This window comes from Periplaneta americana, chromosome 11 (assembly GCF_040183065.1).
Source record: "Periplaneta americana isolate PAMFEO1 chromosome 11, P.americana_PAMFEO1_priV1, whole genome shotgun sequence".
NCBI classification, from domain to species: domain Eukaryota; kingdom Metazoa; phylum Arthropoda; class Insecta; order Blattodea; family Blattidae; genus Periplaneta; species Periplaneta americana.
In genome coordinates this window covers 16,719,615-16,747,305 of record NC_091127.1, presented here as the reverse complement: position 1 = coordinate 16,747,305, position 27,691 = coordinate 16,719,615, and the positions used below count along the sequence as shown (strand labels likewise).

The 27,691-nt window shown below is 34.2% G+C and overlaps 1 protein-coding gene across 6 annotated transcripts in view; it reads right to left on the bottom strand.

The window, feature by feature from the left end:
- LOC138708851 (calcitonin gene-related peptide type 1 receptor-like) overlaps positions 1-27,691 on the bottom strand; it is a 687,365-nt gene that overhangs the window by 193,100 nt on the left and 466,574 nt on the right. For all 6 annotated transcript variants that reach the window (XM_069839100.1, XM_069839103.1, XM_069839099.1 and 3 more), the window contains one exon: positions 11,750-11,794. The gene's annotated coding sequence lies outside the window, so the exon portion shown is untranslated. The remainder of the gene's footprint in view (positions 1-11,749; positions 11,795-27,691) is intronic.

The window sequence follows — 27,691 nt, the reverse complement described above, 5'->3', positions numbered from 1 at the left end:
TGTAGTTTCTCTAGATGGACATAATGCTATAATGTTATTACCGGTACAGTAACTTCTAATATAATATAATATAATATAATATAATATAATATAATATAATATAATATAATTGAAGTTATTTGAAGGGTTCAGAACCATAGTGGACCAAGCGCCATCTACTGAATACGTAGAAAACAACAAGGGTTAAAATTAAGTTATACCATAATTCAATGGAAACCTATAACAAGTGAAATAAAATATACACATTAAATCTAAATAATGTCAATCTTCATTAAACTATGGTTGCATGTAATAAAAATTAAGAAACATGTTAAAGGAATTGTCATTGCACTAAATGAGTGTCTCTGAACCAAAATGATCGCATTTTAATTATTTGGATGCAATTTAAATTAAGTAACATATTAAACGATTTATCCTTCTATCAAACACGAATGTTCCCTGGATCAAATGTCGTATTTTAATTATGTAATTACTTTATATTTATTTCTAACGGGTGCAGCGGAGCGCACGGGTACGGCTAGTCAACAATAACATTAATCCAGATTGCCAGGCGACGATAGAAAACAAAAGATGCGAAAACAAATGAATGAGGTGTATAAAGAATTGAATACTCTTTCATATGAGCCGTTCAGAGCAGAAGTGGTGTAAGTCAAAAATTAGGTAATGAGGTTTAAAGTAAAGATTCTGTAAAATACAGCGCAAAGTAGCAATTAATATGTCCTTCTTGCTATCCACTGACTACTAATAGTTTAAGTAAATTGAATATTAACTGCTACTCTGCGCTGTATTTTACAGAATGTTTACTTTAACTCTCATTACCCATTTTTGACTTCACTTCTGCTCTGAACGGCTCATATTTAAGTATAAAAATATAGGGGTACCATATGAAATTTCAAAGTGGGTTGGCTGGGGTGAAATCCAAAATGCAATTAAGCCTGGTTTTATACTTACCCCTCAATATCTAAATTGACGTGTTTTTGTTTAAATTGAATTCAATTTAAATAATTAGTTATTTAGACTTGTTTATACAAACTTTTTGATTGGAAGTCAAATATACTAATTATATTAGATAAATTATATTATCTTCCTCATCAATAAATAGAAATATTTAAGAATAATCATACAACATCTACGAACAATTAATAATAATCATAAATAAAAAATTATTTTTAATATCTGGAAGTTTTGAAATGAAAGCCCTTCATATAAATTACATACATTTTAATGTTTACTACAAACATAAGAGGATTGGCATATTTTTCAAGCAGCATAATCCAATCATTTGTTAACATATTTGCATAATTATTTATCCAAATTAAAGACTATGTGACTTATAAGCGGTTAACATACCAGAAAACTGTCTATCTCAATTTTGAGGGTTATCACTATTTACCTTCGAGGTCTTGAATTCATTCATTCATTCACTCATTCATTCACTCATTCATTCACTTATTCATTCACTCACTCATTCATTCATTCATTCACTCACTCATTCACTCACTCATTCATTCACTCATTCATTCACTCATTCATTCACTCACTCATTAATTCACTCATTCATTCACTCATTCATTCACTCACTCATTCACTCATTCATTCATTCACTCATTCATTCATTCACTCACTCATTCATTCACTCATTCATTTATTCACTCATTCATTTATTCACTCATTCATTCACTCACTCATTAATTAACTCATTCATTCATTCACTCATTCATTCACTCATTCATTCATTCACTCATTCATTCACTCATTAATTCACTCATTCATTCATTCACTCATTCGTTCATTCACTCATTCGTTCACTCACTCATTTATTCACTCACTCATTCATCCACTCACTCATTCATTCATTCACTCATTCACTCATTCATTCACTCATTCATTCACTCATTCATTCACTCACTCATTCATTCATTCACTCATTCATTTATTCACTCATTCACTCATTCATTCATTCGTTCATTCAGTGTTCTGCCCAAGGGCAAGACTTTCACGGTGTGAAGGAACGTCGGTAAGAAGCTTTGGCAGTTCATTTATTATGAAGTATTTTGGCGCGATATTGACCAGCTAACACTGTATAGATCTGCCTTCCCGCTAGGCTACAGCGAACGAATCCCTTCACATGAACCAAAGTCCTTGGAGAAAAGCCTCAGCTACAACAGCTATCCGCACTCTCGGGGGAAATCTTGTACCGATATTATTAGCGGCGAGAAATGTCTGACAGCAACTTCACACGCCAGTCGACAGACAGATTTTAGTAGCGTTACACTGACGCTTGTATTTCTGAAGCTGGAGTTAAGGAAATAAAACTTTAAATCCAAATAACAGGAGTTCGATTCCTGGAATGGAATTGAAACTTTATCTACCTTTTGCAGAGACTGTGTCCATCTTGTGTTTGTTCAATACTACCATAAGCTTCAACTTCATACTACGAAGACCACATGGCCAAGTAGTATCGTTATTTCTGACACTCCAATGTTATTGGCTGTTTACTTATACAGTATTTTAGCAAACTGTAGCAAGGGATTCTAAAATAACCAGGCAAAGACCTCGACAGCTTTGATATAATGTACACTCCACTAGCACCCCTTCAGGCTTTCATGTCAATTTTGAAATGAAAGGCGTTATGGAAGTTAAAACGTTCCGTTAATACAGACTTACCATTTTATGCTCTCTTTATTTAGGATGGATATTTTATTCCGAAAGAGTGTCATAGGCGCACTTTACATTATGTCAATGCAACTAGAATATACAGGGTGTTTCCGAGGTGGTGTTACAAACTTTCAGGGATGATGGCGAAGGGCACATGTGTCAATTTGAGATAAGGAACCCTGGTCCGAAAATGATCGAGTCGAAAGTTACAAGCAAAAATAGTTCTGTGGAAATGAAATAATTTTGTTCATCTGTACACCTTATTTATGTGTATTTATCTGTACATCTTACACATACTGTATTCATCTGACGTTGTTTACGTTGTCTACTTACAGTATTCCATTCAGTGCGCTGTCTGAGGGATGGGGACAGGAAACTACACTAAAGCAATGCAGATAGCGTAATGTGTAACGGACATGGTCGGTCCTGATATGCACGTCTGTAGACAGCAGTGTATGTGTACAAGTTGCAGTGTACAGTCGATCAGTCCTAGTGAAATGGAGGAGTACACGAGAGCGGAATATGCAGACTTGATTTTCGAATACGGATGAGCCAATGGGAACAGTAGACAAGCTCACAGATTGTATCGGTGCAAGTACCCACGTAGGAGACATCCGGCCCATATCATTTTTCCACGACTGTTCCAAAAGTTAAGGGAAGAAGGGCACGTGGTGCCAAATTACAATTCCATTTCCACACAACTATTTTTGCTTGTAACTTTCGATTCAGTCATTTCCGGACCATGGTTCCATATCTCAAATTGATACATGTGCCCTTCGCCATCATCCCTGAAAGTTTGTAACACCACCTCGGAAACAGCCTGTATATTGAAAGGTACGTCTTGATTCTGCACCTAAAACGTATTTTTCAATTAACAGAAATAGTTCTCGTTGGTAAAATAATCTAGACCGTAATCAATAGATGTAAAATATACAAAGCAATATTTAGGTATGTTATAGTATATTAATCATAACTTCTTAAATTTTAATTTAAAAAAAAGTTATTCAAGCATTCAGACTAAAATCTTATTTTCCCCCTCCATACCTACTGCTGATATTGGCATGGCGCGTGAAAAGTCACATGACAGATATTGCCTCCTTTACTGTAACTAACTGAGAACATCATTGGACCAAAGTCCTACAAATAGGTCGAAGTGTTAAAATGTAATCTGTACTAGTAGGTTAATAAAGCTGTAACCAAAATTTTTCTGGTAATTTCAGTTTTTATACAAATAATTGTTGTGAACATGTACACTGAACTATCCTGAAACCGAGCATTGCATTGTTTGAAATTTTTGTTTGTATCTCTATGCCTATATGTATGTTATCTTTTCACTCGATAATAGCTGAATCGATTTCTATGAAAATTATGTGAAATAAGTTAGTTCCCACTACGATTTTAGGCCACATGGCATCAAGAATACTTCCTTTGAAAGATGGGTTATAATGGGACCTAAAGTAAATAAATCAAAATATCTCGATTATTATGATTTTTAGGATAATATTACGTAACTAAAGTTTCTTTAAAATGTTTCCGACAAGTTTCATTCTATGCAAAACGTTGATAGGACTGATATTGAATGAGATAATTATGTGTTTTAAATAGCAATGGGTTTTATGTAATTGCCGGCCAATCAGACATTACAATAATTACTCTGCGTTTATTTAAGGCGGCTTTTCAAGATTAATGAGCGATATCACAGTCTAGAATATACAGTTAAGAAGCTTGAGTTGTTGAGGGTACTAAAAACAAAAGACTGTTCTGGTACTATTTCGCATTGTCTGTAATGAAGCGATAGTAGCGATCTTAGTGGTTAGCAGCTATCTATTCCCTACGTATTAAGCTTCGTGACTGTATATACTAGACTGTGGCGATATCTAGTAATTTAAAAAAAGAGAGTACACCAAATTATAGACTTTAAATAGTATTTTCAGATACAGATCAGGCATTAAAAGGCATTCTTTTTTAAAAAATTCAGATCAAGTTCCAGGTTGTATTTCATTGGTATTGTCAGCGTGACGTAATGAATAACAGTGTATACTAGAATGCGAGATGGTCTAGGTTGGAATCTCTATGCTGACATAATATTCTTCTTTTTTATTTTACTTAAATATTTACTATCATAAAATGAATGTTTAAATTATCATGATATTATTATATTCTTTTCTTTGTTTCAATAATTATTACATATAATTTTCCCTTTTAAAAAGCTTAGGAGACTGATAATCCACTACAAACGATAAATGCATATATTTAAACATATGAAAAAAATATTCATAACAAATTAGTAAACATCTACAGACGCCATCTAGTTCACGACAATAGAACCATTACTCAACAATAGTACATAGGCCTTCGGATTTCACCTAAAAGATTAACTCGCGATATGACCAGAGATGTTAAAGCGAGTATAAATAACAGCGAGAAAAAGTCAACAAAAGAGTACCAATATGATGATAATGTGAAATAACATTGCAGAAAATAAAAAAGTAGGCCTATAAAAGAAATATAAATGTGAATGTGCCAAGGTCCTCGGCGTTCTATTGTACATCGTATAATGAAGTACACAATAGAAAGATTAATGTAATATGATGGATATTTTAAATAGAGTGTAATATAAACACCTGGAAATGAATGACAAATGCTTGAATGCAGATGGCTATTTCTATATATATTCAACAAATAAGCTACGTAATGAAAAATATACTACAAATATTGTAAAATCATAGTAGATAGTTTTATTAAAGCCATTAGGTAGACTATTTGTTTAGTATGACAAGATAAAATGCATTTATAATTGAATTCGTTATGTTTTCATGAAATATAGTTAACAAAAGCTATAAAAATCAGAAAATACATGGAAATAGGAAATTAAGTAGATGGAAAAAATAAATACATATGATAGAGACCTATGTACGCATGAAACTCATTTCAATGAAAGGCATCCTTCTAAACTGTATGTTAGGCCTAAGACTAATGCGTTTAAAATACTGTATTTCATTCTATTTTCATAAAGTCCGCAATACCGGGGCACTTCATGCCTACAACATTAAGAGAATGCCTACATGACGAAAATGTTATAGGTTACCGTAAAGTGGGGATATTTCGGACGCAGGGGTAACATCAGACAGTAATTCAATTTATCATATTTTATGTTGGTAACACCAGTTCACCAATGGGTCTTTAAAAATGTGCAGAAACATACGAACATAGTCAAAAACGCGGAAAAGATGCTAAGAATTGGTGTTACCAACATAAAATATGATACATTGAATTACCGTCCGATGTTACCCCTGCGTCCGAAATATCCCCACTTTACGGTACCCTTTAATAATGATTATTGTACGATTGGATTTGTTCGATTATAATATTGAGGCCATCAGAACCATAGTGATCTAAGTAACATGGGATACGTTCTGAGATATTTAACTCTGAAAGTTGGGACGCCAAATTAGGAAAACATTCCTAAAACTTAAATTTTACGTTTTCCGTAAATTTATCGCCTTCGCGGGAAACGTATTCGATTGAAAACATTCGAATTTCGAGAGACAGCATTGTCACGAAGTACCTTACTATAATAATACCGGACAGCTGTATACTAGCAGCATTGGCGTGAGTGCGAAATATCGCGGATCTGACATCTAGCGGAGCGGCGTGGAATTACGTCCACAAATACAAATAATGTTAACATAGCGGGAATCGGACTATTGTTTAAAACGTGAGGTACTAATGTGGAATGATATACGAGACACTTAAGAAATGTTGAATAATATTTAATGTAACACTGTTATTTTGCATCAAAGCTGCATATTATGAGAAACATTGCATACTTCGTATTATTTTCCGTAATTAATTGTTACATATTTTTTCTTTGCTTTAGTGAGACAAACTTAATTCTGACATAAAAATTGAACAATTAAGCTTTATATACTCATTGCTGACAACTGCTAAGATAAAATTGATAGTAATCTGATGCTTGTAATAATTAGTAAACGCATGTGGACAACAATAAAACTTAATTTGATAAAACCTTAAAATTTTCAATACATTTTAACTTCTATTCATTTATTAGGCTTAAATAAAAAGCTTATTTTCTATTCTTCTATCAACACAGAGACAAAAGCACTAGGCCTAATATAGTAATATGCGTTACAAGAACGGTATGTTGAAGTGTTAATGTTCGAGGAAAAGTTTGAAAAAGCGAAACATAGTTGAGCTTTTTTAATTTCCGAAAATTGAAAGAAAACATACCGCTCGTGTATCGTACATTATTTTGTGCGAAGATCGCTTATTACATACCTGAAAGAGGAATTTCTAATTAGTTGCAATGAAATCTCCATCTTGGTTTCTGTTCAATGACAGCAAATTTGCAAAACAAAAATATCTATCTTCAACACTGTTGCTTTAAAATGTTTTCTGTGTTTATTATACTCCAGCAGGCCGTGATATACGTCTGTCTTTTTTTTCTCCCAGTCTATGATGAGTCTGGAATCTTGTTGATTTTTTCACGACTTCCTTAATGTTACTTGCATCACGAATGCAGTAACTTTAGTGGAGTTGTAGAGTTTACTTAATTTTTGCAAATATTTAAAAACTATAATTAACAGTGCAATTTAGGTGAAATTGCAGTGGTAAGTTTCCAATTTAAAATTATTACTATACTGAACGTCTCTAAAAATAATAAGTTATGTTAAAAGCCTAAAGCAGTAAAATCAATATGTCACTTAAGCGGTAAGAAGAGGGAAATTGTTATGTTTGTTAGGTTGGGAATACTGAATGTGGAATATTAGACTTTCCACGGATTGGTTCTTTGCGGAAACCAAGCAAATACGCACGATCTCGCACAAAAGAATTTTGTTGACTCACGTTTTATGATTCCTCAGAAATCGGAAGTACGATTTGGAGCAATCTGTAATGCTGTAATTGTGTAGCAATTATAAACAGCACACATACACCCTGACATTTTAACACAGCACTAATTAATAAAACCTATGAACTAGCCCAGCAACAATCTACATTGCAGTTGAATACAGCTTGTTTCACGGGTTTCACCACACCAACCGGTCGCCTAGGTAGCAGCACCAGCGTCGTTCGTGCGCAGAACTGCTAGCAGTCCGATATTATTTTAGTAGGGTATTTGTTGTCACCACCAAATAACATTCATTTGTCACTAAACTAATTTTCACACTAAACTGGAACCTTTCCATACTGTCTTCATCACTAGCTCGAAGACTCGCTCTCCTCGTTTTTCAAACTTTTCCTTGATTTTGTAAAAATCACTTCTCAACATCGTATCGTAATATATTATTGTAAATGAAAATTATGCAGTTCTGCATACAATCCAGAAAAAGAAAGTTAGTCTTATTTCGATATATAGTAAATTATTATTTTTAAAACATATCTTTTAAGAATAAACTATAAACAGTAAATGCCAATCCAACCTTTATCCGTTAATTTTACTAGAGAAAAATGTATTAAAAATTTGTTTAAAAAAGCAGAAAGATTACCCAACTAAATTGTTGTTTAAACACTTCAAAGTTTTCAATATTAAACAAATGTATTATTTTATTTTATTAAAATATTTTCATAGAAATTTTAACAACTTTGAAAGGTATATACATAAATATAGAACTAAAAATATGAATTCTCTGCGTTTGTCTGAACCAAAATGTAAAACCAATGCAGCTTTTTATCATAGCATGAGTCAAGGTCCCAGATTATTAGAACAAACTTTATCCCAATAGTATTTTAACCACGAATGCTCTCCAAATTAATAAAAAAAAATAAATAAAAAAAATTGTATTGGATTTATAGTTTGGGTTTAAACATATTAAACACTTTTTAATCTGTATTCACTCTCAATTTTAATTTTATTTTTGTCTGTATTGGAATCCCCTCCTGAGCACGAGTCTTACTCATTCAGGAGTGGGCTAGTTTATCTCACATTGTATTTATTAACTTGTATTCATTTCAAACTTACTGGCAATAAAATAAATAAATAAAATATTATAAACTGAATTGTTACGAAATCCATAAAACATATGAGAAAGTTTATACCATCTTAGTAACACTCTTCATGTTTATTTGACACCAAAACAAAAGTGTTTCCAGACATTCTGAAACTCACTTTCCTTCTGTGTCTACTACTGCATAAGATATACTGAGGAATACATTTATTTGTTCGGTTTGTAAATATAATTTTTCAGTCGATCGCGGCACTACAGAAAAATGTTACGACGAACGACACAAAGATGCTGTCTCGTAAAATAATTGATAGGTGTTTCACGAGCGATTGCGTGGGTGACAATGAAATGAATGTATTTCTCTTCTGAGTGCTGGTGCCATAATAGAGTGCAATCATTTTGGATACGATACGTTAAAAGCGCCATTACAATGAAATATAGCTTTAGTGAAATTAAGTGAACGGATTGCTATGAGTTGCAGTTGAAAGTTCATGATATTTCAAGCCAGATAAAATACATTTCACATTCAGGAAAATCAGTATTCTTGCTGCCACGATCAGTGCGACTTCAAACGTGGGAAGACCTAAAAAATATTATTTTCTAACAAGGTTAAAAAGTCCCGTTGTGTTGAAAATTCTGGAAACCATGAGTAACAATGAACGTAAACCATTCCTATTAGAAAGTAGCCCTATAATACAGGAATGCCACCATTGCTTTATCTACCGCTGTTATAAGATTTTTTAGAATATTCTCTCTGTTTTTTGGGTCATATTAATGAATTTTAGATTAATATTTCTTCAGCATCATTTATATCTAATCGTACCAAGATAATCGTTTGCCTTGAATATCTCTCTCGAATCAGGTTTATTATCAACACTTATAAATAGTTTTTATAGTAGAAGGTGGAAATATGGGCTAGGAGTGGTAATATGGGCTACCTCGTTTTTTACTATACATGGTGTTGTTACCCAGCGAAAAAGCTCTAAAACTACATCTCGTGTCCATCAGTCTGCGTGCACAAAGAGACAAACCAGTTGCCTTTGTGGTGTGGATGTGGTGTGTTCTTTGTATTTTTCATCAATTTCAAAGTTTTTGCAGGTATGTAGTTTCAATTGTATTGAAAGAAATATATTTCGTATTTAGAAATCACGCTTGATGTGTTGCACTGATTAATAATAGCTCTATCACATGGCATAAGAGTAATATTTATTAAGGACAACAATTGCCATCATAATCTTAGAAACCTTTATGAGTCGATGTTTCTAATATGGGCTACCGCTATGTGTCAAATATGGGCTACAGCACCAGGGGCGATTTCTCAGGGCATGCTATGCTTGCTGCGGAAGCCCAATATTTTCATAGAATGTGTATTTCTCAAAATGGCGTTACGTACATTAAAATTTATTTTGATTTTTGGAATACTGTATAGGCGTAATATCATCCGCAGGTGGCCACCGCAAGTATCGCAACGCTTCCTCGTTTCTCGGAGCTACAGGAAAGACGTAGAAACAGCGAGAATATGATGCGAGCGCAAGTGCCTTCCTCCTTAGTCCGTCCTAGGCGCACATGCTTCTGTTATGTGTTGTTTGAAGCTCTGGTCCGAGAGCTACACCAACGACTATTTAACGTTACACAGAGCAGTACTGACAGCGGGAATTTGCTGTGATTTGCGAGTGCAATGTAATTATTTGAGCGGAATTCATGTGTTAGCTGCTGCATGTATTATTAATTCTTAAACATTAATTTTAAGTATTGCAATGAGTTCGGAATTGTGTGTTATTGAAACCTTATTATTAAATCCATTTTCCCGAAGGACTATTCAAGAGAAGACAGACATTATAGAGAATATGTGCGCTCGTTCAGTGCAGCTCAATACAACAATGTGCATTGGTTGGCAGGGTCGAAAAAAACTAAATAAACTGTTTTGTTGGCCATGTTTGTTATATTATATCGAACTTCTACATCTGATAAGCGAATATGACCCATGACTCATAATGATTTCATAATTATAAAATAAATTATTTATATGGGTCTGATTATTTTTATTAATTATGAACTATTATATCCTCCCATCTTCCCCTATGAATAAAAGAGCAAGCCTAACTATCGTGACTAACATTCGCTCCTGACCAGCACACTAACACGTCCCGTATTTTCACTATCATTATTTACGTTATTTGTTACAGAATATTGCTGTTGATGTGACAAGGTTTCCTACTGTTCTCCAACCAGGAGATCAACCGTGAAAGGAATGTGCTTACTATTGCGTCATCTATTGGAGCGAAGTAGATAGATAATATTACCTTTATAACATCAGCTTAAAAACATGCGCTCTCCTGCATATGTTATTTTCTGTATGGAGGGATTAAAAGACCAGGAGATTAACCGTGATCTAATTTTGTAACTAGGGTAGTATAAGTATGTGTGTATCAGTTTTATCGTTTGTGCTTTGAGAGTTAGCCAATGGAGATGCGTGTACCCACGTGTGTGGCCTTATGACATCAACATTCATTCGCAGCATAACCCCGCTGCGTCTCATTCCCCTGAGACTTTCTCCTGGTTGGAGTACAGTACTTATATTTCTTTGTTTTTTCCAATTTTATTTTCAAATTTTTGTGGTAGCCTATATTTAGACCCCACTACCTATAGAGGACCAGTTCGCCTTACTTTCAAAAAGTAATTATATGAAAATATTTATTGCAACTATTGACCTTTAAAACTGGAGAAATTGTTAATTGAATAATTATTCTGTATATATACCACACCATTTTTCATTCTTATGAGGAAAACAAAATGGTAGCCCATATTTCCACCTTTTTCTCTAGTATCATTTCTAAATATTCGATCTAGATCCTCTAATTGATATTGGAAAACAGTCTATTTCCGTGGAAAGTATCTCGTTTTTATGTCTGAAATTTGTGATTCTTCTCATCTGTGTGTTGAAACGGGTTTAATATTGCCTCTCAGATAATATATATTGCTCTACAAATGTTAGATATTCTCAGTTTAATTTCCATAGTTTAACAACCAGCCTAATTAATTGCTCTTTCTAGTTATTCCAGTTCACAGAAGAAACTTGCAAACGACGTGTGTTCAAAGATATTACATACAGCGAGTTGAGTTCTTACCTGTAACGACGTGCAGATCTCGGGGGCTCAGTAGGGCGTCCCAGTCTGGAACAGAGAGAAGCACACCTCAGTGACGTCAGAAATTTCATTGCTTGGCAAACATGACGTTCACGAGTAAACACGACCTACATCAAACCTCTGAAAATCCTTTACTAGTAAACTTGGTTGAAGCCATGTGACTATCGACCTTGAGGCACGTATCCTTCACAAAGCAAGAGTTGCAACTCACACAAGAGTAAAATATACTCTATTTACAAGACTGACTGGACAACAAATCAAACCTTTAAAGAGGAAATACATCGCACATATCAAAATATTTCATTTAGAAATTCGTTTTAGAAAGACAGACGGAAAAGGGAATATCACAATTTCGAAACGGTCGTAATAAAAGTGTCCGTTGTGCAGAATGAGTCAGGTGGACCCAAAAATGTTAAATAAATCTGTATTAAAATAAGGCCTTCCTTGGAGTGAGTTAACGAAAAAGAAAACCACGCAGAGCTGAATCTTTATCACATAATGATAATATGAAGTATTTCACATTGTTTTGAAAGAATGAATAGCTGAAGGTGCAAAAATATGGCGTCCACACCTGTGGAGTAACGGTCAGCGCGTCTGGGCGCGAAACCAGGTGGCCAGGGTTCGAATCCATGTTGGGTCAAGTTACCTGGCCGGGGTTTTTTCCGGGGTTTTCCCTCAACCCAATATGAGCAAATGCTGGGTAACTTTCGGTGCTGGACCCCGGACTCATTTCACCGGCATTATCACCTTCATTTCATTCAGACGCTAAATAACCTAGATGTTGATACAGCGTCGTAAAATAACCCAATATAAAAAATATAAAAATATATGGCCCAAAATAAATAAGTTATATCGAAGTTCAACCATGTTGCATTTGCAGCTCAATGAGAAAATAATTTCATTGACGACATTGTTATAAGTTATTTCAATAGTTTCTCAGAAAGGTAGTGTTCAGTATTCTAGAAAAATAATTTATCGTTGAGTATTCTTTTCGTCCATACGCAGTTGGTGAAGATGGCAGAGATAATGTGGAAGCAGTATGCGAATTTTATCAAGAAGAATTTTTATAAAAATTCACTATCAAAACAATATTAATTAACCTTGATGAGTATAAATGCAGGTCAACTGGCTCAGTTTTGTGTCAACGCAAAGAAGTGAGAGGAGAAAAACAGCTACTGATAATGCACACATGTGTATATGGTGTTAAAAAATACATTCTGCTAAGAAAAGCTACCGACGGACGGCCAAGGAATTAAATCTGAAGACAATTGAGCGAAAGATCCATACGCAAGGATTAGTGGACAGTTGTTACAATATGTATACCGTGTACATTTTACTGAATGGTATGTTTTGTACGAATATAGCGAGAGAGTTTTGGCAGGAACACAAAAATAATCTAATAAATTGGACGGAAAATAAATGTTCATTGCGAACGAGTCGTCAAAATTAAACTGTGTATAAAAACTGAGGAAATATGAAAGAAAACTTTATTTTCAAAGTACGATATTAATAAAATGAATTATCTATGATTATATACATTCATTTTTTTCTAATTGAACATTTCGTCAGACAAAAATATTAAGAATTAAACATGTCTACACAGGATATTATTACAATTTAAAATATTTATTTTTTAAATAATTGATTAAATGACGATCATACTCGTGTTAGGGGAGAGTCGGGTAGTATCGGACATCGGGTAGTATCGGACAGTGCGTTTCTTTCATCTACCACCATATGGTAGTACCTGAATGACATGGTTACGTTTCTCTATGCGACATCACAAAAACGTAACCATGTCAATCAGGTACTATCATCGTCTAGTAGATGAAAGAAACTCACTGTCCGATATTACCAGATGTCCGATTCTACCCGACTCTCCCCTAATTGTGTAAGCATGTGCGGCTTACAGCTGTTTCGGTGCTTCTTCACACTATCCTCAGAGCCTACTAGATCTCGGCGTGATCTCGAACTTCGCTGCCTGTTGTGTGGGTGCGTTCGATTGTTGAAAAGTGTTGAAATATGATGTCAAAAAAGTGAGTGTGTTCTGAAATTGATCTGTGTGTTGAGAATTTGATCAGGGTGTGTTTTGGTGTGTCTGTATATTTCATATTGTTCCTGTGTGTTGAGTTTTTGGTTTTTGGGTTGTATGTGTAGGATTTCCATGTCCATGTCAGATCAATTTCAGAACACACACACTATTTCACACCACATTTCAACACTTTTCAACAATCGAACGCACCCACACAACAGGCAGCGAAGTTCGAGATGACGCCGAGATCTAGTAGGCTCTGAGGATGGTGTGAAGTAACACCGAAACAGCTGTAAGCCGCACATGCTTACACAATTAGCACGAGTAAGATCGCCATTTAATCAATTATTTATATTCAAGTGTTAAAAGTAGTGTACGAAAGATTCAACATGGATTTTTTTTTTTTTTTGTTAAACACTTCATTTTTTGTATGTTAAATTGAGAAATGTGTTTTTAAAATCGTTTTTGCTATAAAAATTCAAAGTGAAGTATCACGGCAGAAGAATTCAGATCTCTCCGTCTTAAGGAATTAGCTTTCAATCATTCAATAAATTACGACTATTCAAACCGGAGGCGGTTTTTGCCATCATTCACTAGAACCTTCCTGACACTTCTGTCTTCGGCTGTCTTGATGGTCTCGTACTAAGTGGAAATCATTGTGTACTTGGCTCTTCGATCGAAATCATGGTCTACTAAGAGCCTTTTTACTTCTTGGGTAGTTCTCTATCATTCCACGAAATAGATTTGCATGGTCTCGACGTAAAAAGGGATTAGCTGTCTTTAGTTGTTGTACATCTTCTTTGCAACACGTATGTGATGTCAACAAATAATAATTATTTTTGCATGCTATGCCATATGCTATAGTTTTCTACTATTCTGTATTATTACTTATTTTGATTTGTAGAATTTATTGTTGATCAACTTTTACAACGTACATTGGAAATATATTTTATCGTTCTATATAGACGACTGAGAAAACTAAAATATTAAAAGCATTAAGCATTTGATATACTTGTATTCCTGGTTGTAGACAGAAACATGAATTATGTATCAAATGATAGCATATAAGCCTACATGCAACAACGAAAATCGTTATGAAGTGTCAGAAAAATAGAGAATCCTGGCAAACATGGAAATGTTACGCATAGCGCCTCTCTGAAAACACGCTTCAGTTACTCACAGCGAAATAAACATGACATTCAATATCTTCACATCTATCGTGGCTGAATTATTTAACTAAGCTCGCTTTCAGAAGAATGAGTGTGGTTGATTTTAAAATCCGACAGCGCTGCAGCGAGAGCGCAAAAATAAAATAACATTTATGGAAAATATGGGTTATTAAACCAGTATTTCATACGAATTTGCTCGAGCATGAAAAACACAGAGATAAGTGAAATACAAGCAAAATAAAAAACAACATGTTAAAACATCAAGAAAACTGACATTTTTGGAACAACTGGAAACTGCTGTTTTTCATAACACATTGTTGGTTAGAAAGTTCTTCTTTGCAACGCGTACGGCAAAAACATTGTTACGATACATTTTTCCGTACGAATACCGCAAAATTGTCATAAATTACTATGACGAAACATCATGAAAACTATTACGCCTCAATATCAACACATCGCATCGCCAACTATGAACACAGAACTTGAATCAATGCCTCCTAAAAATGCTAACAGACAGTCTTCTGTTATTTATAGTCGCTTTAACATCTCTGATCATATCGCGAGTTAATTTTTTTAGTGAAATCCGAAGGCGTGTGTAGTAGTGTTGAGACTGGTTCTATTGTTGTGAACTAGATGGCGACTGTATATGCATTACTGAACTGTTATGAATATGGTTTTGGTGATGAATGAAGATCAGCTAGCAGTCGACACAGCGGAAATATAACACATAAATTAATGCATCTAGGTATATTATGTACTCAAATAAAATGAATTGGACCGATGAAATAATAAATCCGTCATTATCTGTAATGTCTAGACTCCTTTATAATGAGAGTTGAGACGTTGACCCTATCAACAATTAAAATATGTAATGATTTGATACCACTGAAAATGGAAAAACAAAACTCCTATGAGAAGTAAAACCATATGTCTATTGTATACAAATATTAAACGAATTTGATACACAATTTTTTTAATGTATTACATTGTTGTATAATATAATTTATTACATATAAAACATAAAAAATATTATTACAGCTAGTTTATCACTGAGAAATAAGGAAAAGTTAACTTGAATTTATTTGAAGCAAAGCGTTACTGGATTATGCATTAAGGTAGGCGATGTTTGGATCCTGTGTCTTAACTCTTGTATTCAATTACTATCAGCGTGTGCTCTAGCGCTTTAAAGTGGAACTAAACGCCGATGTTGTTGGTTAAAGTAGTTAAGAGTTTTGTTAGAGGTTATTTTATTATTTTTGGGTGAAATCAATTTGTCCTTTCAAATACCTTTGACTTCAACATGTTTATGTATCTCTAATTTTGCTTTATGTGGTATGCCATTTTTGGCTGGATTTTATTCAAAGGAATTAATTTTGAAAATGGTAATCGAGCTCTTGATTTGGGATCAAATCCGCATTCAAATGGTGATTTTTTTTCTCGGTCTTCAATTTTTTTTTGATAGCAGCATGAACAAGAAAAGCAGAACAGGAAAATTCGCTCAGTGTCCATTCTATGTAATCCCTATTAGGAAAATTCTATGTGAATTAATTAACCTATTGCAGACTATTGAGATTTTTATAGGCTAAGAGTCACGGTCTACTAATATTACATAGTCTATAGTAGCTCTTTTTATAACGTCATGATTGTTGTGATTGTGAATGTTGCTGAGAAATTACATTTTAACCAGTTACTTTTTAACCGTGGTTTCGTAACCCATGGTCACTACATTTTTAACCTTGGTTGATGCACTTCGACATAAGTCTGTGCTTTGATTTCAACTCATTCAAAACATAGAATCAACACAAAAGATCACGTGACATGAACACAAGTCCCAATGAATTTCGGGGAATAATGTATACAGATTAAGTTCTTAAATTTTTGCACGGATCTTACTTTTACAAACGTCCAACGTGTTCGAGTAGGTATTGAGTCTACCATGGGAGATTATGAGAGGAAATGGACCTGTCAGGACTGTTACTAAGAGCTATAATTGCATTGCACAACTGGTTTTATACCTACTCAGTGGAGTGCATTTTTGTTAATGGATATCGGTTAAGGTATGAATAATATATATGGTAGCCATCAGCAACACAACTTCTGACAGTGATCGAGAGGGGAACCAGCGAATAGGAATTATAAAGAATGGACACTGAGCGAATTTTCCTGTGTTTTGTTTCTCTGTGCGCCAGCGTTTAGTTCTACTTTCAAGCTCTAGAGGTTAGTGTAATCGAGCATACCCTAAGATAATAATTGAGTATAGAGTTGAGACACAGGATCCAAACATCGCCTACCTTATTGCATAATTCAGTAACGCTTTGCTTCAAATAAATTCAAGTTAACAGCTTTTCTTATTTCTCAATGACAAACTTGTAGTAATAATATTTTTTTATATTTCAGATATAATAAGTTATATTATAAAATAATATAATACATTATAAAATTATGTATCAAATTCGTTTAATATTTGTATATAATATAATATAGGTATATGGTTTTACTTCTCGTAAGAGTTTTGTTTTTCCATTTTCATTGCTATCAAATCATTACATATTTTAATTGTTGTTTGGGTCAACGTCTCAACTCTCATTATAAAGGAACTCTAGAGTCTAGACATTATAGTTAATGACGGATTTATTATTTTATGGATCCAATTTATTTTGAGTACATAATGTACCTAGATGTATTAATTATGTGTGTTATGTTTCCGCTGTGTCGACTGCTAGCTGGTGTGATGTCAGCGCCAACTCTAGGGAGAAAGCAGAATCTCACGCTCTAGCTGGCTTGAAGGTCATTGAAATCAGTCCGGCTACATCAAAGGTACCGACGCGAAGTGTCCATTCTTTATAATCCCTATTCGCTGGGGTAACTGCGCAATTATCAAATTTCATCGGAGAATTGGGATTGGTGGGGAATAGTATGTTTCATGCAACAATAACTGTATCTGTGTGAACCAATTTTTTTTCTGTGAACAATAACGATGCTACTACTCATTCAGTAGCAAATCACAGAATATCACGAAATACAATTTTTATAGGTCTATATATCGGTATATTTTTACTTGTTACAAAAATGATCTGATACTTATATTTTAGAAACCATACCCATAGGGAATCCTCAATGGTGTCTAATTCTTTGAGCTAAAATAGTCGGAGATTTGTCAATTTCTAAAAGGAAAACAGAGGTTACACATAACTTATTTGACGTATGATTTGTTAACATACCGTATTTACTCGCGTATAACTCACACGTTTTTTTTACCAAAAATACAGGGTGGGGGAAATCCGAGTGCGTGTTATATGCGAGAATTTTTTATGGGAAAGACTGTGTTGGAAAAGAAAACATTTAAGACACTTATATGCTTATTTATTCTAATATCCTCATACAGGTCTAATACGCTGACTGCCGTCCTCATCAATACAAAATGGATGTTTTCACAACCCAGATGGTCACTGCATGTGTATGTTGTGCAGCAAAGAGTGTGGAAGCTGTCGTGTGACGGACTGTATCGAAGAACGGTCTCTTGAACGAAATTCTACCAAGACTAATGTGGAGCTAGAGAGAGTAAACTATCAGTGTGAAATATAATTATACACATTACGCTCTTTCGTACTTATAATAATGATAGTAATAATAATAATAATAATAATAATAATAATAATAATAATAATAATAATAATAATAATAATCTATACTAATAATGAATCTGTAGCCGAAATTTTTCTGGTAATTTTCGATTTTCCAAAAATAATTGGTCCTAACATATATAATTAACCACCCTGAAACCGAAAATAGCTTTTTTGAAATTTTTGTTTGTATGTCTGTCTGTCTGTATGTTTGTTACCTTTTCACGCGATAATAGCTGAACGGATTTCGATGAAAATTGGAATATAAATTAAGTTCGTTGCAACTTAGATTTTAGGCTATATGTCATTCAAAATACATTATTTAAAAGGGGGGTTATAAGGAGGCCTGAATTAAATAAATCGAAATATCTCGCTTATTATTGATTTTTGTGAAAAATGTTACATACCAATGTTTCTTTAAAACTAATTTGCGATAAGTTTTATTCCTTGAAAAAGTTTGATAGGACTGATATTTAATGAGATAAATGAGTTTTAAAATTAAAATAACTGCCATCTAAGGCCGTGTAATGAATTAAAAAACAAATGACTTCGTCTATAAGGGGCCTTGGACAACAACAATCGAAAGCTATGAAAGATAGCCTACAGATAATGTTTCTGCGTTTCTATGAAGTAATATCGGAAGCTAAATTAACCGATTTGTATAATTAATTATTATTTCACCATTGGAAAGTGTAGTTTCTCTAGATGGACATAATGCTATAATGTTATCACAGTAACTTCTGAGTGAATCGAGGACAGGTAAGATTAAAATAGATTCTTATGTACAGAAAACTTGATAGGCTATTCTGTACATTCGTTTCCTGTATTTCCTAAACTAATTTTTATGACCAAATGAGTGGTCTCTGGATCAAAATGATCGCATTTTAATTTTTTAATTCAATTTAAATTAAGTAACATAATAAGCGATTTATCCTTCTATCAAACACGAATGTTCCCTGGATCAAATGTCCTATTTTAATTATGTAATTAATTTATATTTATTTCCAACGGGTGCAGCGGAGCGCACGGGTACGGCTAGTAATAATAATAAAACTGTTATTTTATCGGGTTAAGAAGTGCTTATAATAGCTACAGACTTAAGATTATGTGCAGCATACGTTTACCGTTATTAAATATTAAGAAGCGATTATTATTATTATTATTATTATTATTATTATTATTATTATTATCATTATTATTATTATTATTACTATTATTATTAAAATTAGGGAAAACACGGAAATTTTACTTGAAGTAAAACAATAGGTTTGGAAGTAAATCTCGAAAAGACAAAGTATATGATTATGTCTCGTGACCAGAATATTGCACGAAATGGAAATATAAAAATTGGATATTTATCCTTCGAAGAGGTGGAAAAATCAAAATATCTTGGAGCAACAGTAACAAATATAAATGACCTCGCAAGAAAATTATACGCAGAATAAATATGGGAAATGCCTGTTATTATTCGATTAAGAAGCTTTTGTCATCTAGTCTGCTGTCAAAAAATCTGAAAGTTAGAATTTATAAAACAGTTATATTACCGGTTGTTCTGCATGGTTGTGAAACTTGGACTTTCACTTTGAGAGAGGAACAGAGGTTAAGGGTGTTTGAGAATAAGATTCTTAGGAAAATATTTGGGTTAAGAGGGATGAAGTTATAGAAGAATGGAGAAAGTTACACAACGCAGAACTGCACGCATTGTATTCTTCACCTGACATAATTAGGAACATTAAATCCAGACGTTTCAGATGGGCAAGGCATGTAGCACGGATGGTCGAATCAAGAACTGCATATAGAGTGTTAGTTGGGAATCCGGAGGGAACAATATCTTTGAGAAGGCTGAAATGTAGATGGGAGGATAATATTAAAATGGATTTGAGGGAGGTGGGATATGATGATAGGGACTGGATTAATCTTGCTCAGGATAGGGACCGATGGCGGACTTATGTGAGGGCGGCAATGAACCTGCGGGTTTTATAAAGCCATTTGTAAGTAAGTAAGTATATTACCAATATTATTATTATTACTATTATTATTATTATTATTATTATTATTATTATTATTATTATTATTATTATTATTATTAGTAATGAAAAGTAGTCCGTCATGGCATTTAAATTATTACTATTGCTGTAAAGTTCAGGTTTCAGTACGATCTCCATCTGTTTGAGAATAGGATCATTTAGTTTTTTATAGTTTTATGACATTGCTAACAGTTAAACGACATCCTAAGCCATATATGGACACAAATTTCGGTTACGCGAAGCACTCGATTTGAAATAGCTTAACTAGGAGAGGAGACTGCAGAGTAGGATGGGAAATATAAACTGCTGTGACCTGCGTCACCTTATCGTTATCGCTAAGGCGGTCGGTGGCGAATTATTAGGAAAGCGCTTGGTTAACGTGAGAGACTCGAAAACTTTTATTCAATTTGGCAAATTAATTCGGCAGCTTTAATCATAAACCTCTTTACTATTTCTCCATCATTGAATTGATTTAAATCACAGGCGAGAAACTGCGTAATTAGCTAATAATATTCCATCACGTTGTCTACGTTTATTTTCTTGAATATTCTGGCGTTTATCAAGATTACTTAATAGATTTGCACGTTCTCGACCTAAAATAATTTCAGAAAATCATATTTCGTTTTCTACGCACATTTGATATATTTTTTTTATAAATGTATTTTGGAAATAATACGTACAGACAACATTTAATTCCTCGTAGGCTACCTTTTAATGCAGCGTGTTTAAGGTATAATATCGTATTTAGTATACTATGCAAATGTTAAGATCATAAATTTTCTTCGGAATAGTACGAAAAAGTAACATTTAATTTGTCTTACCTTCTAATTCAGCATGTCCTTTATGACATAAGGAGTAATGTCGTTGTATATTAAATGTATTAATGCCTAATAGGATTTTCGAGCATAACATACATCGTATGTTCTCCCCTTCTAAACAGCAAAAAAAACTCTCCCTCCCATTTCTCATGAAATAATCGTTTTCTAACGCGTACACACTGCTTTGATAATGCCATTATGCCACCACTGATATTGCTTATGAAACTGATATAGATCCTGCCCACGCCTAGGAGATACGTGAGGGAGGAACGGGGACTGTGAAGACGATTTCACTCAGAGCGATAAGCTCTGTGAAGGTCAGTGAGGCACTAATTCTCAAGTGATACACAATGCCCATCTATGCCGTAAGCCGTAATATTAATTGTATGATATTTTTGTCCTGTGATGTCCATTCTTCTCACTTCCATTTATAGGAAAAACTTTCCTATTGTCTAATATTCCACGTTACTGATGTGCTAGCTTCTATACATCCACTCCAAAATACATTGTTATTGTTGGACAAATAATAGTAATAGGCAATGTTCGTTCGGCGTGGGTGGTATAAATGAGTCTTCATTGCACCAGTTCTACCCCTAAAGAGCCACTCGAGATATGATGATGCAATAATTGGGATCAAAATAGCTGATGAAGAGGCTGTGCGATTGATAGATACTCTCACAAAGCAATCCAGCCGGTTCGTTGACGTTGTAGAGGAGCACATCCAATTGTGAATGGCGTCACAATAAAACGTGAGGCCATTGTGTTATGGGGACGAAGAGAGAATAGCCTACCTGCCGATTAGCCCGCATTTCTACTTTAGCGCATAATTCTTTTGAAATTTTAATATCATTAGAAACTCAATATGTATGCAAATACAGGTAATGAAGTATGCACTACAAGGACGCAAAAATTTACTACAATGTGTACTATAAATATACAATGTACCGTGCATGCAGGCTGTATTATATATTATAATAGCTTAAATGTCATACAGTTTTTTTTTTACATACAGGAAAGATTCCTGTCAAAAGTTCTAAAAATATTTGTCTTTCTTTGTTTACTTTTTCTTTGATTAGGAAGGTGACATTGTGATACATTTTTGAACTCGTCTTAATGTGTGTAATCAATGTAACATGATTAAAGTATGAAGTGCTACTTCAAAAATTGATGACGTCACGTATATATTGTACTATAATGTAGTTATATGCACCAAATCTCCATAATCATGTCAGCCCCTCGTTCTAACATAACGCTCAAACACAAAAAATTCCTATACCTATCCAAACAAAATAGTACATTATGCAACGAGCCTATAATGATAGTAATTAAGACGCAAGTATGTTTGTTTATGAAACGAGCGCAAGCGAGTTTCATAATTTTCATACGAGCGTCTTAATTACCATTATAGGCAAGTTTCATACGACTTTTTATGCTCGACCATATTTCTAACTTGAAATTATTCAGATGTATTCATTTTATTTGCATCTGACATAAGATCGGAAGTGATCTTGATCATAGCTCTTAAATTGTGAGATGTGCGCAGACGCGAAAGTAATGATTTTTTCCGAGGAACAATAATGTCATTGACCTTGATGTAATGTAACATGAACTAATTTTGATATAACCTGGAAATTGATTTAGAATTGAAAAACGAGATGACAAATTGATTTTATTTGAATATTATTTACAATTAACGCTAATTATTATAGTAACAGAACATAACCTTCTGCGACAGTATTGGATTTCCAGCCTCCGTGACGTTTCTCTCGTTGTCTTTCGATTGCATATCCGAGAATAATCGAAAACCTGAACTTTAATGAATAGGTGTACTTTAATGAGGTCCATTAAAGGACTGCTACCAGGTGTATAATTACTACATTTCGGCATGGTCGAGCATAAATGTTACAATAGGTGCACAAGATAAATGGGACGCCCTGCATATGTAAAACATAGGATGTCGTTATGTACACCTCAGAAGAAATAAAAGTTAATTTCTAATGGAAATGAGTTGAGGACAGATAGTGCTTGAATTTGTCTGGTTCACAGATAGATCCAAAAACAATAACTGGATTCGTGCCAGAATCACTCTCAAGGCATCCTATTCAGAAATTAAGCTTAATTTGAAGCTTTAACTCACTGTTCGAAAGAATGGTTGATAAATTGTTAAAGTGTGAGTAGCTACATGATTTTGGAACTGTATAGAATTTCTCAGATAAAATGCTTTGGCGTGTTTGAAGCAGTCAACCGAATATCGACTACCCTCGGCATTCTAGACGCTTCCAGCCTATCCCCACCTCCACCAACATCACGAGATGAATTGCAGAGAGAGCAGAGGGTCGCCTTCTGACACCACTCCAGTTGCTTGTCATTGTAATCGAGTTCTTCTCAATTTCTTTGTCGCCATGGGAACTTAATTATTTTCAAACAGAAAACTGCCACGCGACCCGCGAAAACTTTTAAATTAATCAAAACCCAGAGAAGCAACTCGTCTTATGTAAAGGTATTGGTGTCCTTTTATGAAACACTGGAGCACGTAATACGAAGAAAAATGACGCAGAAGTAAAGTGGATTTTTTAATTAACAAAGGCCTAACTATGCCTCCGTCAATTAAGCAGCTCCTACCAAAGAAAATGGGGTTCCTTCTTATGCATAAAAAATATTTCAATGTAAAGTCATAGTAAATGGAATAGAGGTACAGAATTTCCAAGTAACGTTTAGTTTTAACATGTACGATAGCAATGGAAATTAAGGGGATAAAACCCAACATGTTTCCACTGAAATGAGTTACAGCTGGAATTCTTAAGTTCGTGGTATATAAAATTACTTCACAAAATACGCTTCATCAGCACAATGGAAAAAAATTCAAGGGCAGTCATCAAAACCCAAAATGAAAAAAAAAAAAAAAAAAACATTTTTCTTATATGCTCGACCATGCCGAAATGTACATTAAAGTACATCTATTCATTAAAGTTCAGGTCTTCCACCAATCAGAAAACACCATTGTAGCAATATGAAAGCGCAAGTATCGATTATTCTCGGATATGCAATCGAAAGACAACTAGCGAAACGTCACGGAGGCTGGAAATCCAATACTGTCGCAGAAGGTTATGTTCTGTTACTATAATAATTAGCGTTAATTATAAATAATATTCAAATAAATTATAAATTCAATTTGTCATCTCGTTTTTCAATGTATAAATCAATTTCAAGGTTATATCAAGTTTAATCTTTATTTTACTCTCTAGATTATATCAAGGTCAATGACATTTGTTTCTCGGAAAAAATCAATACTTTCGCGTCTGCGCTTATCTCACAATTTACGAAATATTGCACAAGGTGAGTTCCGCTCCCCAGTCAGATAATAATAACATGAATACTTATGAATAATTTCAAGTAAGAAATATGGTCGAGCATAAAAAGTCGTATGAAACTTGCCTATAATGGTATTTAAGACGCTGGTATGAAAATTATGAAACTCGCTTGCGCTCGTTTCATAAACATACTCGCGTCTTAATTACTACCATTATAGGCTCGTTGCATAATGGACTATTACAATTTATGAGAGCATGGTTCATTCTACGTAAGGATTAATTTTTTAGTCCTACAGAATTTATCTGTTACGGTAACAATTGTTATTAGAGGAGAAAAATTCCCTCCGGCGTCGGGGATTGAACTTCGGCATAGCTCAGTGGTTAGAGCGCTTGGTACGTAGAACCAAGGACCCGGGTTTCATCCCCGGCGCTGGAGCGAATTTTTCTTCTCTAATAACAATTGTTACCGTAACAGATAAATTCTGTAGGACCAAAAAATTAATCGTTACGTAGATTCTTCGTCCAACAGTGCATATACTGTGGAATCCCGGCCACCAAGTCACTCAATTGAGTGCACTCCTTGTATAATGGCAGTTGACTGAATATAATGTCAATATGTATGTCGAACATGGAGTAGGGCCACAAAGGGGGAAAATACTAGAGGAGGGATATTCGATCCGGTGCTGTGGATTGAACTTCGGCGTAGCTCAGTGGTTAGAGCGCTTGGTACGTAGAACCAAGGACCCGGGTTCGATCCCCAGCGCCGGAGCGAATTTTTCTCCTCTAATAACAATGGTTCATTCTGCTTAATTTGGTGTTTGGTTTTTTAAAATAGTCTAATATTTACTATTTTAATATATATTTTTTAAATATTAGTGCAGGGACTACAGTGTGTTCACAATATCTGCGTTCGTTTCGTTTGTAACATTAGAAAATTCGATCATGTAACACCGTCACTAGAATTGTTGCCTTGGAATCCACTTAAAGAAAGAAGATTCTTCAAATCTTTCTTATTACTCTTTAAAACTATCCACACCTCCACACCCTCTTACCTAGCATCTCGTTTTGTTTACCTTTCACTACCTCTAACCCGGAACATGTACATTCTCTCTATTCCTCTGCACAGAATATTCTTCTACTCATCATCTTTCAGCATATCGATTTCACGCCTCTGGAATTCTTTCCCTGACAATGTCAGAGACTGTCGGACAATGTCAAAATTCAAATTTAAATTAAAGAATCACATTCTATAGTCGCGACGCTGTTGTTCCCGGCGTGGCTCCTCCTCTTTGCTTACGTCCTAGAAAGTCAAGGCTCTATAAAGTCTAGGTAGGTAGTATCGTTCGCCATTTTTGTTCTTTCGTTGCCGAGCTACCAGACGAGGAATCTATTTGACATACCGTTAAACATTATCACGTCGTAGCTCCTATGATAATAAATCAAACGCACTGTAATTCAGCAAATAATTGAGGGGCAAATAACGTCCTCGTGTACTTTCTGCGAACGCCAACGAAAGAGCCAAAATGGCGGGCGATTATATTAAGTATTTATCGAGCCTTAGGAAACACATAACGTCATCATCAGCGAATCACAAGACGCACACGTTTAAATGTAGCCGACCTGCAACGTGATTGGCTGCCGGAAATAAGAGCGAGGGGACTATAGTTCATGGAATTGTTGAACACCTGTCAGGTTGCGCAACTTCGGCTTAACCCATGACATATAGTAAATATTGTAGCTATGCTGTTGTAAATTTGACAATTATTATGTAATGTATTTATTATTATTATTATTATTATTATTATTATTATTATTATCATTATCAGTTATCACTATCATCACTGTTATCTATGTTTTCCTTTCTTTTCTTTTTCTTGAATTAGTTCGATGAGAGCTCTATAGTGTTCTTTTGACCCTGTTGACCCTCTATAGGGCTTTAATTTAATTTGTATTATTTTCATCAGTGTTTGTATTTCTTTTTTGTATTTATATGTGCTATCTGGTAGGATGGAAGAGAAGGCCTTATGGCCTTAATCCTGTCAGATTAAATAAATAAATAATAAAATGCGAAACCCTTATTAAGTTTTATGATTTTCCAAGAAAACTTCCACCTTGTTGTCAGCTCATCTTCCTAGCATTTGAAATACATACTTTTCTGGGATTCGTCCCCCTCATCCCTTTTAAAATAGCCATGTCTACACTGTGCGCAAGTGAGAGCGTAACTACTACCTTCTTCTATTTCTGAAACCTGATAATTCGATTTCAATAGGGACCAGTCTTCTGTTTCGACCGCTGTACCACAGTTGCGGTTTCTGTACTGAGTTTGTATAAGAAGATTGTGTGTTTAGTTTGATAAAGGAAAAAAAAATCAGTTTTCTGTGGTCTGTGAAAAGTGTAAACTCCATTATGTCATATGAGAATTTGAGAGGTAAACTCGGTGAAACGTTTGGATTTAAATTGAACGATTATGGAGAAGTGCTTGACAGAAAAAAAAAATTTTCGTGTTTAGTGATGCAGGAAACATTGTTACTAAACGTAGAGCAGCACTTAATTCGCAGCATGTGAATGCACTCACGTGTTTAAAAACATGGATGACGCAGTATTAACTAGGTGAGTCTTCATACTTTTTGTTACTTATGTTTGACACAATAAATCATAAGCATTATAGTAAATATGTTAGTAAGTAATTAAAATAGTTTTTTCGTAATATAATGATACAATATATACAGATATACAACATTTAATACTTACGCTTATCACCGAACACAAGTTAAATTTAACAATAATTGTGTATTACAGTATATTAAAACATTTTTTCAACTCGATCAAAACTCGATTGATTAAATTCAAATAGTTGATCGATTAAATATTTTTATCGAATGTTATGGTTTATTTAACGACGCTCGCAACTGCAGAGGTTATATCAGCGTCGCCGGATGTGCCG